This window comes from Manacus vitellinus, unplaced genomic scaffold, assembly GCF_001715985.3.
Source record: "Manacus vitellinus isolate BGI_N305 unplaced genomic scaffold, ASM171598v3 scaffold_1_pilon, whole genome shotgun sequence".
In the NCBI taxonomy this organism is placed as follows: Eukaryota; Metazoa; Chordata; class Aves; order Passeriformes; family Pipridae; genus Manacus; species Manacus vitellinus.
The window spans coordinates 32,020,721-32,036,024 of NW_021939396.1; positions in this window are offsets into that span (position 1 = coordinate 32,020,721).

The window sequence follows — 15,304 nt, forward strand, 5'->3', positions numbered from 1 at the left end:
AGACAAGGGGTTGTTGGACCATGAGATTTATGGTGGCAATGCCACAAAGGTGAAACACATCCTGAGGAAGAGGAAAGCAATCTGTATAGTCAGTGTTTTCACTGCAGTAAAGTTTATAGCAGTATTAAGGGAATAGTTACAAATCAGTTTGATGGTGTTGATTTCATTGAGAATAAGTATATTTACACTTGCAAGCTTTTTCTTAATAATTTTCGGTATGTTTTACACAATGGGGTTAGTGAAGGTTGAATCTGAGCATATTTCGGGAGTGACAAAATCTGTTTTTCTTTTTCCCACCCATCCTTCTACTTTACTTCACAAAAACGGTTTTATAACAGCTCCTAAGGGGCTGACTCAAGGTTTAGCTATTTTACTGAAGCTCACTGATGTTTCTGAAGATGCTGAAGAATCTTTTTTATGTTCAGGTGCTTTTGGTTATGATGTAGACATGTGTGGGAAGTAAAATACAGTGCATGAGCACCAAAAGCCATCCACTTCCTCTGTTGGCACCCTACCACCAATTAATTACCCGGAAGGCTGAGGTTAGAGTATATGATTTCCAAATATAAAGCTTTATAAACCATGCAGGTTATAATAATTTTTCTTCCCTGCTGGCAATTGAACTGTTCACACCTCATTCTGCCTCTGTAGCATGCAAACTAGTCACCTGCAGAATATCTCTAAACTCAGTCACTCTGGGGCAGGGGGAGACCCTTAACACATAAATATGTAACAGATGTGCAAGTGTACTTGGGGACAATTATATTAGGTAAGGACAATAAACTAGCTCTCTTCTTCAGATAATATTCCAGTTGAAAGATGGTACTTCTTGAAAGACACTTGGATATGAAAACACTTTCCAGAGTAAATGGAGAGCTAACAGCAGCAAAACCAGAACGAGGGAGAAAAAAAAATAGTTAGACTCTTGGGGGAGTGTTAGTGACTATTTCCAGAAATGGCAAGAGAAGGGTGCATAATGGGGAATTATGCAACAGCAACTGTACCTAGTGTAAAGGGGCGGCTGGAGAGTACCCATGACAGGGGCAGGGATGCTGGTCAGCAGGCAGAGAAGAGGCAGGGGAGAAGGTCTATCAGATACCCATTTCAAAGGCATATCATCTAAAAATACAACAGAGGATAGGGTCTGTATGCCCTGAACTGCAACGAACATAAACCCATTCTCTCTCTCTCCTTGTCTCTTCAAATCTGTCCTGAGCTGTTCTGCAGCTAAGAATTTTACACAGTCAGCCCATCAAAAAGTTAGCAAAGTGTTGTTGTTGTGTTGTCCTAGCAAATCATGTTCAAAAGCTGCCTTCACCACAGCCCTGAGCAACACAGACATTACACTCAGGGTTTTCCGCTAACTGCTTACCCCCACTGGCTTTCCCCTTCGCTCTTCCTTCTGCTTCCTTCACATAAACCCAATTTTTGTATCTTTCCTTTTCTAACTAAAACAGGCTTCCAATTAATGTTTGCCTTTAGGATGGTGTACCTCCACAGTGTGGAGCAAGGCAGGGTCACAGACCTCACTTCCTTCCTTAAACTAAGTAAGTGCAATTGTATGGGCCACACAAAGACGACTGCCCTTGTTCCTCCCTGCCTTTGTTCATCCATGCAAAAGATGCCTACAATGCAGCCCTAAAACAGTAGGGTGAACCTATATATATACATCTGAAATTATGACAAAATAATCTTTGACATTCATGAGAGCGGTGCTTTAAGATATAGCCATCACATGCGTAACTTCTGTCCCAAAATAACGTAAGAAAAAGTTAACATGCCTGCTCATATATGCCTACTATTTGGAGTGCATGGAATACAATGTCCATAGCTTGAGAAATGAAAATTCTCTAGAGATAAAGAGGTTAAGTCTTTTCATATAACAAATTAAGCTCCAATATAATTCGTAAGCTTTTTTATTTTAAGGGGTAGGAAAATGGTCTAGTTTTCTCAATTAAAGTACTTTAAGCTAAATCCTTGTAGTGATTTTCTTTATAATGAAAAAATATTTTACTTTTATAGAACGCACTGAATAGTTATAATAGTTGCTTTTTTTCTCTCCTTTTAAAGAACAATTGGTCCATTCAAGAAATATGCTTTTTTTCTTTTTATTGAGTACTTTAAATATTCTAGTTTCCAGTTTCCTTAGTTTAATGTTTGCTCATTCCTTGGAGTAGGAAATTAATATAAATCACTTATTCTAATACCACAATTTGGGGCATTTTTTTCTTCAGATAATTTTTAAGAGCAGGGCAATCATAATATAATGTCTTTATATTGAAGATTTCTTCCTGTTCCTGTTTTTACAAAAATATAACTCATAATAATGTGAAATTGTCAGCCTCTCCAGTTTCTGTGCCTCAGTGCAACGCACACCTAAGGCTGGTTTTTGATTGCCAAAATTGGACTGAAACATGAAAAAAACACGATAGTTCACTTCTAGGAATTATATTTAAACCACAGGGATGTGGATGTCAAGGTGTATGCCTGTCTGAGGAAGTGAAACCTTCCTCTTACCCCTGTAGAACTGTGTGTCACTGGGTTTGGGTTTATTTCTGATTCATACTCTCATGAATGACACCAGAGCCAGTGCAAGTTAGTGACTTTGGAAGCAAATTAGAATAGTGATAGCAAAGCCTGATTATACCCTATTATTTCTTCATCTTTTATGGGTTGTGGGACAAGGTCGAGCTGGTGTGCAGGTCACCTCTTCCCTCCCATTCAAATCATGAATGCATCCAGGTCTCCATATTGTTCCCAACTAAACACCAACTGATGGATCTCCTCCTTTCACTGGAAGTTCTCAGTAAGCTCTACAAAAAGTCCTCTTGCAGTTTCTTCACAATTCCTTTTTAGATTAGTGATATTTCAGTGTAAAACTATAATTTAAGGTTAACTGATGGACTACATAGTCTTACTAGACAATTAGAGGCTCAGAAATACAACAGAGCCATTGTCTTTCAAGTGCTTAACTTGGGTACATAAATGCCACTTATCAAGGTGTGGTAATACCTGATTCACTCATATGTGGACTTTCCAGCTATGAGTTAAATACAAATATATTTTTCTACATCATTAACTTGAAATCTGACTCTGATCTGAGTTCAAGAGTGTATATTGCCAGATCACAGTAGGACTGTGTCCCTAATTCAAGTATCCCAATATACCAGTTTTCTGCATCTGAGAAACTGGCCTATTTCCCCCAGATACACACTTGCAATGTGACAGTGAGTGGTGAATAATCTGTATACAACAAAAAAGGATGTCCTTAATGTTGTGTTGTTTTAATCAAACTTTCATTAGGCATTGACCAGAAGTTATTGTAGTTTCTAGGTTCTTTACTTGACATAATGGCTATGATAGAGATGGAAGAGTCAAACTCACAAAATGCAAGGATCATTTTCTTGAAACCTTACAAGAACATTTAAACATGACTTTAATGTGCTATAGAAATTACTGAAAGCAATAGGGTTTTTTTACTTTTTCTTGAACTGTAAGCTTTTAACCACAGCACCTCACTTTCCTCCTTTGCTTGCTGTTAAGGAACCACACAACTGATGTGAGCTCTGTGTGGAGTCAGAGGACACTGTGCCTCAAGGAACAGCAGAACAGGAAACCTATCTGGAGAGGGCTCTTTTCCTTAACACAACAGCTGCTTCTGTCCAGAGTGTTTGTTCAACCTCAGTCAGGTCTGATCATTTAAGAGGTTGCATCTTATTATGGTACCTGAGGTCAACCTGCATATTGTTGTGGTTTAACCCCAGCCAGCAACCAAACCTTGCATAGGAGCTCGCTCGCTCCCCCATCAGTAGGATGGGGGAGAGAACTGGAAAGGCAAAAGCTAGAAAACTCATAGGTTGAGATAAAGACAGTTTAATATGGAAGCAAAAGTCATGTACACAAAGGAAGGCAAAACAAGGAATTAATTCACTGCTTCCTGGGGGCAGGCAGGTGTACAGCTATCTCCAGGAGAGCAGAGCCCCATCACACACAACTGTTACTTGGCAAGATAAACACCATCAGTCCAAACATCCCCTTCCTCCTTCTTTCCCCACTTTTTATACTGAATATTATGCCATACAGTATGCAATATCCACCATCCTACTACCCAGTGTATTACAAAAAGCAGAAAATGCTTTGGCTCTGTGTAAGCACTGGTCAGCAATAAAATAACATCTCTATGTTATCGACCTTGTGTTCAGCACAAATCCAAAACATAGCCCCATACCAGCCACTGTGAAGAGAATTGTCTACCCCAGCCAAAACCAGCACACATATTAAAATTCCTCTCTGAAAACTATTGAGTGATCTTGAGTGAAATCACTCATTATCTCTATATAATACTCCTCTTTGACCTAATGACTTTGTCTACTCACTTTATTTCTCCACTGCTCCCCCAGTTGTCTTTGTCCTCTTCCCTTTCTTCTAGTAATACACCTGAAGAATCTCTTCATCCATCACTTTTCTTCATCAATAAGTGACTCATTTCTTCAATGAGAATCAAACCTGACCAATTTCTGACATTTAGTTTGCATATTTGTCTTACAAATGTCCTTCAGTGCAACCAGATTTCCCTATGACCAAAACAAACTGCAACTGCATCCATAGTTCCAGTTGCCTTTTCATATTTAATTGAACTTTCAGACCTTCTCTCCACCTCTGTGTTCATTCTGCACTAGATGTAATATTAGCATTGGTCTTCCTCTTTCATGTAGGCAGAAGTTTTTCTACCCCATTTCTGTCTATTAGAAGAGTCTGGCAGTGGCATGAGTCTTTTCTCTCTTAGGAAACCTAATCCATAAACTCATCAGCCACCTCCATGCTGAGAAGTTATATATCCTTTGCTTTTAGTCTAAACTGAAGCTGCAGCCATTCTGCCATCTGCTAGCACAAGCACTAGGCCAGTTATATGCAGAAGTTCCATGGCTAACACAATAGTTCAAATATCAGATTGTAAAATGTTTTATTACTTACTAAGCCAAAATAATATGCCAATGGCACCCAGTTACTAGCAATCAAAGAAAATGTTGGCACTCTCCTAACTTAGCAGAGTAGCACACCTGACCCACTCTGAATGTTCACTTCTCACCTTAGAGTTGCTCTTACCTTAATCTTCCTGTTTAGGCTGGAAGGGTTTTAAACCTCTGCTCCTAGGCATCAGGATTCATTTTTGGTGATTTACATCACCTGCATGTACCTAGCTAGCTAGGAGCTTTTCTGGAACTTTAAAAGGAACCACATGCTTCATTTTATCAGCCAGTCAGGTTCAATAAATTTAAGGAAAACAGTGCAATACCGTGTGATTGCTGTGGAGGCAATCAACTGCTCCTTGACTTAAGTTGCAGCTTGTACTGGAGACTCTCTCTCAAGACCATATCTAACTTTAATGCTTTATTTGTATGGCAGTTCTAATGGGCTTTCAAAATTAGGCAGACAGCAAAAAAGTCATTCAAGCTCTCTCTTTGGTTGTTATCATTTTCTTCTCTCTACCCTTGACAAATAACCCATAGTAACCCATCATATCTTTTGGGGGTACCTTGTTATTATAGTCTGCTTAGTTTATCCCTTTGAGTGCATAAACTCCTCTATGGGGTCACTAACTTCTATTTTATATCTGAAATAAAGAATATTTACCTTCACTTTCAAAGCCATCATACCCTACTTCCAGCCTACTTATACATCTTCTTCACCACTAAATTGACTCCCAGCAGTATGCAATTGCAATCTTGTCTGTTGGGAACATTTTTAAGTAAATAATTCTAGGTTTTCTCATAGGAACGGCAAAAATTTATCTCCTCCCCATAAAAATACCTCAGAGTCTTTTCTCAAAGCCCTCCTTTGCTGGGACAGCTCACAGAAGTGAGCTGTGTAGCTGGACCTCACATAATGTTGTTTTGCAGTTGGACTATGAGCTCTTTGGGGCTGTATTTCAGGGGCAGGGAGGCAGATGAGGACTCGTCACATAGTGCAGTCATAGTTAGTCATTGTTCCTAATTGACTTGATAACACAAATAATTATTCAAAATAGCAGCTGCAATAGCAGCAAGGAGTTAGAGCTGTCTAATTTATCTAATGCACTAAAGGCAAGGATTTTTCAGTAAGGCTTTTGCAGTTGTGAAATTCATCAGTAGTCACCACATTATGAATCACACACACAAAAAAATATCTACTGGGTTTTAAAAAGCCAGGTGTGTGGATAAGATGACTTTATAATCAGATTGTTTGATGGCTTATGAACAATCAGCAATAGTGACTGGTGGTGTTCACACAGGCTAAGCAAACTGATTCATCCTCCTTCTCCCAGTTGCTTCTCTTGCTGTGGACAAGAGTATCTGTCAAGTCCATTTGGGCCTCTCAAATTTACAAGACAACATATTGTGTGAATAGAAATACTGAATACATATGTTACGAACTAATAGTTTCTTATTTTTTAGTCAGAAGACCACTGCCTGACTACTTTGAGTCAGTAAGTTATATTTTACATTGAATTCTGCTCATTTTGGAAATGAAGCAGAAGTTTGAAAAGTAACAATTCAAGCAACAACGTGATGAAAAATATTATCCACTTTAGATCTACTTAAACTTGTCACATTCAGTAAACATAGTGTAGAAAGAACAGATAGGAAATTTAAATGGCTTTGCAGTAAATTTATATTAGTCCCAACAGCTTTTTCAGATGAGGTCAGTAGGGTGCATTTTCCATTTAAGAGAATCACCCAGACTTAACAGAAGGCATTATGCACATGTTGGATTTTTCAAAGAAGAACAAAACATAGTGGCAGGCAATTTAAACAAATAGTAGGTTGTCAGTTAATCCTTATAACTGCATGGCACATATTTATTGTAAAGTAGGGATCACTCTAGTTCACATTGTTTATACCTGATTTGATATTAATGTTTTAAATACCCAAGTAGCACTGGAACACAGACTGAAGTGTATACGTAGTACTTATCTACATAAGCATCTGTGTCAATTTTTGGGCTAGGAAATATGCCACTTCAATTCTGCTGTGAACAGTGGGTGGTCAAACAAAAGTCTTGATGGTATTTAATGCATTTAAAATTAAACTGTGGCTAACAATCACTAATAAACTTGCAAAGTCAAGATACTCACCCTCGCACTGGTGTAAATTTGGAATCGCTCCACTAGTTTAAGTTAATGGCTCAAACTCACAGGACTAGAAAGGTAAGCTAAATGCAGTCCTGGTATTATCATAAGTAAATGAAAAATCTGTTATGTACCTTCTCTGTACCACAAGTATTCCCAAATGATACCTCCTGGGCTCTTAAAAAACAAAAATTTAAACTGTCTACTCTCCTATCATAGGTGGACCGTATGCTGCCACTGTCCCCTCCTCTGTGGCTTCAGAGAGTTCAGGCAGCAGGAACAATTTTATTAAGCAATACAAAGTGGAATACAAAGATGGAGAAGTAGGCAGAGGTGATCACCTCTAATGTAGCAGAGTACAAGAACAGGAGCCAAAGTAGGTGTTACAGGAAGAAGAAATGCATGGTTTGGATGCAGGGATGTGTGTTCTTCCTCTCTCTGTATTCTGAGATACACCCTGTGTGAGTGGTGCGGGGAAGAAATTAGGATGAAGGGTGCTGCAGGGGCAGAGGGCTGCGGGAGACAATGGGAAATAGTGAAGTTATGTCCTGAGGCTGCCTGCAGGAGTTTCCAGCTTCTGAACACCCAACTAATATCTCACAGCGCAGGAATTCAAAGTAAGGAATTTTAGTATGTACGGCTCAGTAGTTCAGGGAGTTGTCCTCAGTTCTCAAGTTCTCTGGGGTGCTGCAGGTCTTCCCTCTGTAGGGGCAGCTGCTAATTGCTGCCTCCCTTCTATCCTCCTACACTTTATATGTGAAGAGTTTTCTAAACATGTTTAATTCCATCTTGCATTAAATAGAGGATTGAAAATTAATGTGAATTGTGTTTCCACAGGAATTCCCACAGTGAGGGAGTGATCATGGCTACATAGCTGTCTTTTCATGCTTTATTAGTAGATATTTATATTCCATAAATACCATTTCATACTCTGCCCCTTTCCTACAATGCCACCCCTTTACTGGGAAACCTAAAGCCCCATTGGTCCTTTAACTGCCTCTTTACTCTGAATCCAAAGTAAATAGCATTGCATTGAGAAAGATTGTTTGAAAGATTAGGTTACTCAATTAGAGGGATTTATTCTACCTTACCAACTTCCTTATAAACATTTTCATTTGAATTTTCAAGGACAGGAGTCCATTCTCATAACAGGCATGGGCCAAGCTCCACATACCATCTGATATTTCTTCCTGTGGTTTGTCTTAATCAAAATTGAAAGCTTTTTTTATCAGGTCACATGTTAGCATCAGCATGATTGTAGGCCACCATGGAAAGCTCAGAAAACCAAGTTCTCTGTCAATACATTTAGACATCAGCTGAGGCTCTGCTAGTGATATGCTCTTCTTAAATGGGAAGGATAGATGCTGCTGTTATCCAGGGAAGTGATAGGTAAGTTTTGCTACTCAGAAGCTGCTCAGAGGCTAAGATATAAGAAGAACAGTGACATGAGCATCCTGGGAGATGTCCCTCATGCCCTGGAAACCACAGTGTTTGAAGCTTAGTAGCTCTGACCTGCACTGTACTGTACATTCAGAGAGCTTTCTATACTGGTCAAGACTCCTAATGGTGCTAGGAGGGGTTCCTTTATAGGTCTAGATTTATAGATTTCAAGGACAAAAGGAATTCAGCTTCCTGTGCAATATGGGTTACCAGCCTTCCCTGAACTAATTAACTGGAGCAAGTGGAGGTAATAGAATCTGTGCACAGTTGGCATGTAATAAACAATAAAATGCAATGCCTACAGAAAATGATCCAGCAGCCAGCAGACCTGAGCTCTATCCCACTCCCCATACTGGGACCCTCCTAAATGCCCACAATGTTGAGTCAGAACCTTTGGTTCTCTCTGCTGCAAAGCACTGGACTTTTGCACACTTGCAAATTACGTTTCAGACTTCACAAATAAGATGCCAGGAAGACATGGAGCACTCATTTCAGATGGTGTGCCTTTCAGCATAAACCACCTCGTTCGACAGGCTTCCAGTGAAAATCTGGAACCCCAGAAAGAAACAGTGTACTCTGATTTAAATTATGACACTTTCTACTCACTTGCATATTCTTGCAATGTAGAGTAGCTAGTCATAGAAATAGATGTTTTTCCCATTCAAATGACTGTGCATTCAGATTGTCTTTTAACATTTTTTTTCCTTATCCCTTTACCAATAACACTTATTTGCTGACCTTTATTTTTGTCAATATACATCATATCAAGCCAGCAGACCACTGGAAAGGACTGACTAATATTTTACAGAGCAGTGCCAAAATATTTGTGAAGATGTTGATGTGAGTTTTTATTGTGCAATGTGCAGTCTTTTGCCCAGAAGTTTCCACCCTCATAAGAATTAGCTACAGAAAAGACTTTATGAAAAATATAGATATTTTATTATTGTGTGACAAAAGGACTGAATAGATCCAACCAAGGAAATATCTTAAATAACCACATTTTTCTGCAGTTCTTTAACAAGAATAGCAAGAATCAGCAGGAGCCCTGTGTCTTCCAGGGTCTTGCCTAATCCAGAGGTTGGAAACTGCATGGATTTGCTACAGTGCAACTGGGAAAGAAAAGACAGAGAGAGAAAGAGAGAGAGAGAAAATACACACAAGGAGAAATGTAAAATAAGATAAAATACTTTTGCATTGCCAGCCAGCCCAATGGTTAAACACAGCTTGCCTTTGCATCCTCAAAAAACGTTTTATCAGTCAAGTAAATAACATTACTTGAGTTCACTCTCGTCTGCCGTTGACACAGTAGTGCTGCTTCAGTATTAACTATTCCAGAGCTGCTAATAGGGGATTTTGGTTAGAAAGGTTTGTAGTAGATTTCTTAGCCACTGAAAGGATGTTACATAATGGACCTCTATGTTTGAGATGCATCCACTTCACTCAAATGTGAAAGGGAAAGCAGCGAATACAGCACAGAAAAAAAGGATACATGGCTCTCAAGGGAGCACTCACACTCTTAAAGGTAAGCATGCGTATAATGTTTGCATAGTCAGAAATATACAGAGGGAAAACAATTATTTTAAAATTAAGATAGGTCAACCACTCAAGGTTAAGTTTGCCTGCCACAAAGAAAAATAAATTTTGTATGTTATTTTTGGGATAACAGATTTATCCATGACAGCATGTCCATTTTTGCTTATTCACCAAAACTACTTTTTAAAATATGCAGTTGGGTTTGCATTTTATGTTCATGACCTGTTTCATCAATTCATTCTTGCACCTCACCTCCCACTTGGAAACAAAAGAGTTTCCCTGGTTTTTTGTGCCACTTTGGCCCTACATAGAGTCTTTAATGCCATCAGTTAAAATAGAGAAGAGCACATAATACAAGTTTCAGGAAGCAGTCTATCCCTTAGTACATTTTCATAATTCACAGGAGTTAACGGTTTAGGGCTTTTCTGAGTCTGCAATTAGATATGAACAATTGTATCTGGACCTATCCTCCAGGAACTTCTCTGATCCCTCTGTGAACCAGTTCAGGTCTTTGGCCTTCTCAACATTCTATCTCAATGAGTTCCATAATTTAACTATATGTTAAGTCAAAACATTCCTCCTTTAATTGTCTTGAAATGCAATGCCTAATAATTACATCGAGTGCATTGTTATTATAGGTAATAATCATTCTCTCTTTGCTTCTCAACACTTTTTGTTAATCTTATAAAACTCTCTCAGAGTCTCCTATCATATTTTATGGGAATTCAGAGACAATTCTTTTCCCAGAAGAAACTCCTACCCTACTTTGCCTCTCATGACGTGGCACTTGGTGTATGCCCCTAAGCACCTTTGTGTAGTTTGGTGGAGTACAGGATATAGAGAGTATTCAAAAGATGGGAACATCAAGCTTTGACATATTTGTGTTTTCTGTTTCTTATTCTTTCTCCATAGTTGTTAATAATATATGACATTGCGACCAGTCCTGGACACTAAGCTGGTCTGTTCATCTAGCAAATGATGACTTCCAAACTTCTCTCTTGACTGGTCAAACCTAATTTGGAGCTCTGGTATGGACCATTCAGGTTATCTTGTTTGGATACAGACATTCTTTGCACTCTTGTTTTAGTCAGCCTTGCTACCAGGCATAAATCCATTAAGGATTGAGTCCTTAACACTATAGGGACTGGGATAGAAACTCAGTGAAGAGAGGATATGCGATAGTTACCTGTCTGATCTGCTATTTTTGGGTCCTAAGATGGGCTATCTCAAACCATGACAAGATGAAACACCATTTTGAAAACATTTTAAGATATCAAAGGGGTCTCAATGACATATCTGTCCCAGTCTCTCTGACATGCCAAGAATTTTTTTCCTTCAATGACTGCATTCTTGGGCCAGCATAGTCAAAGCTGTTGATCTCTGGGACACACTGTAAACCTACTTTATTCCTCAGTCATTTGTGGTTTTCTAGGAAGCTGAGAGCAGTTTGAACAGTAGGAATGAGGAGTATTAGTGGGTTGCCTGCTATATTTAGTAATGTGGATCTTGGTTACTTCAATCTGTATTTTTGTTATTTTTTGGATCTCACAGAGGCAACTCTTTCAGACTAAAATAGTAGAAATAAACAAATAAACATAATCTAGCCTTCTGCTTCCTTCCTTTCTTTGACACCTGTAGTTGGAGTCAGCAGGCACTACACCCCCAGCATCTGGCAGTTCTGACCACCCTGCTGCCACCAGAGCCAGCATATTGTTTCAAGGCCTAAGCCAGCAGAACTGGCATCAGGAACCATTTACAATCTCTGCTCTGCCACATCCCTGAGGGATTCCTGACAGACTCCAAAAGTAGAGTACTTTAGTAATACATCATCATGGTGATAAATGTAAAACCTTTCTTTGCTTGAACAACTACCTATTCTCTAAAAGCTCCATGTTATAACAAAATATTTGTCTTGAAGGAAAAACATTTACTGTCCCTCATCTGTTTTCACAAATCCACACTTACTCTGGCAAAGATATCTACTGTCATTTTAAATGAAAACTGACTGAATGTTACATCAGTTTAAAATTAACTCATACTGCAGTTAGAATTTACTGTAAGGCAGCTGGTTTTTATTCCTATTTTTTGAAGAGAACATATGGATTATGACAGAACCTATTAAATGTCTCTTGAGTGTATCTGGGAAGATGTGTCATTTTACTCTGAGCTCCATCATTGAATTTCTGTCTGAATATCTTAGACTCCTGTAGGCTCTCATCAATTTACAAGAAGATAGAAACCAGAAGAGCCTTTCCTAAGCATGCTTGAAAATATAACTGGGTGAATGGCTGTTTTCTTTCTAACGCTTTGTCTTACTTGCACAGGTGACATTTGAAATTAGTCCAGGTTGTTCTTTTTCTTGCCCCAGTTAATACAGATGAAATGTGCCCACTTTGAATGTGTGAACTGCGGATCATCAACTTTTCACCTCAGCTCTGCGTTATCTGGTATGGCAGATAACCTACTTCACAGCAGTATCTTTCGTAGAGATTAATGGCCTGGTTTACAAATGCTTTTATTAGATTACTTGCTCTTCCTAAACTTTATGGCAAATATATTTCTGTCACTTTGTTCATTTTATTGTGTTAAGGTAGCAGTGTTTTCATATTCAGCAAAGCAAGAGAGAATTAAGACAGAACACAGCTGTCAGCCCATGACTGCAATGCCCTCCAGCAGTTTCAGTAAGAGGGTGAGTGAAAATCGCTTACTCAGTGGAAGCTGGATGGGTGATTTCTAGGCCGGCAATTACCTGACTGGGAATATGTAGAGGAAACTGTGGTTACTTCCCCTCCTCTTCTTAAAAGTGCATGGGATCTTTAGCAACCACAATGGTCAAGATTTCAGGGTTTATTTTAATTACGGGGAGATGCTCTGTACCATTAACACAGAGGGGAAAGGAGGGGTAGAGGTTGGTGGAGAGAGAGAGTGTGTGTGTGTGTTTTAAATGCCATTTGATAGCCTTTAGAAGTTCTAAGCTGGAGCAGCTCAGATGCTTTCTTGTTTAGAAAACTTATGAAGCAGAAATTCTGTTGAAAGGAACTTCACTAGAATGCATTAAGATCTTTCATTTGTTGGCAGCTGACATTATGAATGTTACTGTCTTTACAAAGAAGAAAACGTAATATTTCATTTAATTAAATTGCAGAATTAATCTTACTTGTTGCACTGTTACAAACTTCTCAAGTGTTTCACTCTGCTTTGTTTTATAGTGCGCTTTGTGTTTCTAACTGGTAATTAATGCACTGATTCTGTAAGAAATGTGACATGTGAGTTGCCATTGCATTCCTTGACTGTATAGTTTAAACACGACATCTACTGCCACTAAAGGCAAATATTCCTTATGAATTGTATCAGTTTTGACTTATAACAATTTATCAACCCTTAGTGTATGAGAGGAAAAAAGCAGAGTTTGATTGTTATGTTCCAAGCTATTTGCAATACTGGCGATAAAAAGCGTTTTCAGATTTAACATCACGAGCACTTTTATTCCATGTTTCTGACAATAAATCCACTATTTCTGAAGGAAAAAAGCATTTTTCCAGCATTTATTTTCAGCAGAAAAATTCATCAATCCACCTTAAGAAAAGAGATTATTAGAGAAATACAAAGCAGTCAGAAGGAAATTAGATTATTTGAATACATAATGCTTCTCTGAAGGTGAAGCGTTAGTGAAAGATTTCATCATGCTGACCTATCAACCACCACTTTTAGCACTGATTACACATTTGTGACTTGAACAGGAGACATAAATCAGACTACTGCTGAAAGATCCAATTAATTTTGTGATCACAGAGAAGCAGCATGCCTTTCTGGCACAATTTGAACTTGCAAAGAAGGCAGAGAACCAGCATGTCTGGAAACTTTTGCAAATGTAACAACATGCCGCTGCAAATCGAAACAGTAGAAATAATTCTTAAATTTGCATGAAGAATAGCTGTAGAAAAAGCTTTCCAAGGTAAAAGGAGAACCATCATAGGAATGATAGTCCAGGAAATTGGTATGCTAAAAAGGCGTAAGGCTCCAGTGTACTAACCCATACATAGTCAGTGGAATTTATGTGGTGGGATGAAGTCTGTAAATTGCACTATTCATTTTTAAGGTTATGCAGTTCAGAGCACTGTTCATATTGTTTCAATATTAACTGTGGTGAAAATAACTTTTCTTTGTTATGTCTGCACAGGAAGCTTATTTTCCGCAGAGATTCTAGAAGTTAGTTTTATCCTTAAAATATTTCCTACTGTGCATCTTTTTTACTCAGATATAAGTGATTCAGTGGTTTGAATAAAGGCCGAACAGACCATGAATTTAGCAGTTGGTGATCCCCTCCCCGCAGGCTCAGGAGATGCAAAAGGATCAAAACACCTATAATTATAAATTGTATGGAATCTCTGGAGAGGCAAAGGAACCACTGCATGAGATACAAAAGGGTAAAGGAAGTGCTTCACTTTGCATTGTGCAGCACTACAAACACAATCTGTGTAGTCCACAGTAGAACATCCACTTTCCCACCACCTTCAGTACCAGTCCAACTTCCTCTCAAATCAGTCCCACTGTACTGTAAAGACAAAGACTCTTTGTATTAAAAAAAAAAAAGTAACATGTTTCAGGAGTTATGCTTTGAATAAATCCAAAAGAGCTAAAATATTTTAGTAGAACACCATCAAGTAATCCAACCATCAAATGCATCTCCAGGTCAAGATCACCTGGACTTTTTGCAGACAGTTCCCCTTGTTTCCTCTTCTGTGAGCAGAGCATTCTCCACTGGTTGAGGGTGAAGGCTACTTCAGAAACACAGGGTAAAAAAGGTATCACTGCTCTCTTGAGCTGACTTTGGACCAGCGAGAAAGAGTTTTGAAAATTTTCTTTGTTTCATCCAAATATTTATATGACCAGTCGTAGTCTTGCCCCTTCTTTGCAGCTTGGTTTCCATAAGTCTTTTAGTTTATAAGAATGTAAAGACAGAAATAGAAGAAGATTGGATTTATATCCATTAGAATATGAATGGAGGAGCATTTTCTTTCAGCAATAAAAGTAAATTCATTCCCACAGAGTCATAGAATGGTTAGGGTTGGAAGGGACCTTAAAGATCATCTAGTTCCAACTACCTACCATGGACGAGGACACCTTTCACTAGACCAAGTTGTTCAGAATTCCATCTAGCCTGGCCTTGAACACTTCTAGGGATTGGCAACCTGTTCCAGTGCCTCACCACTCTCACAGTAA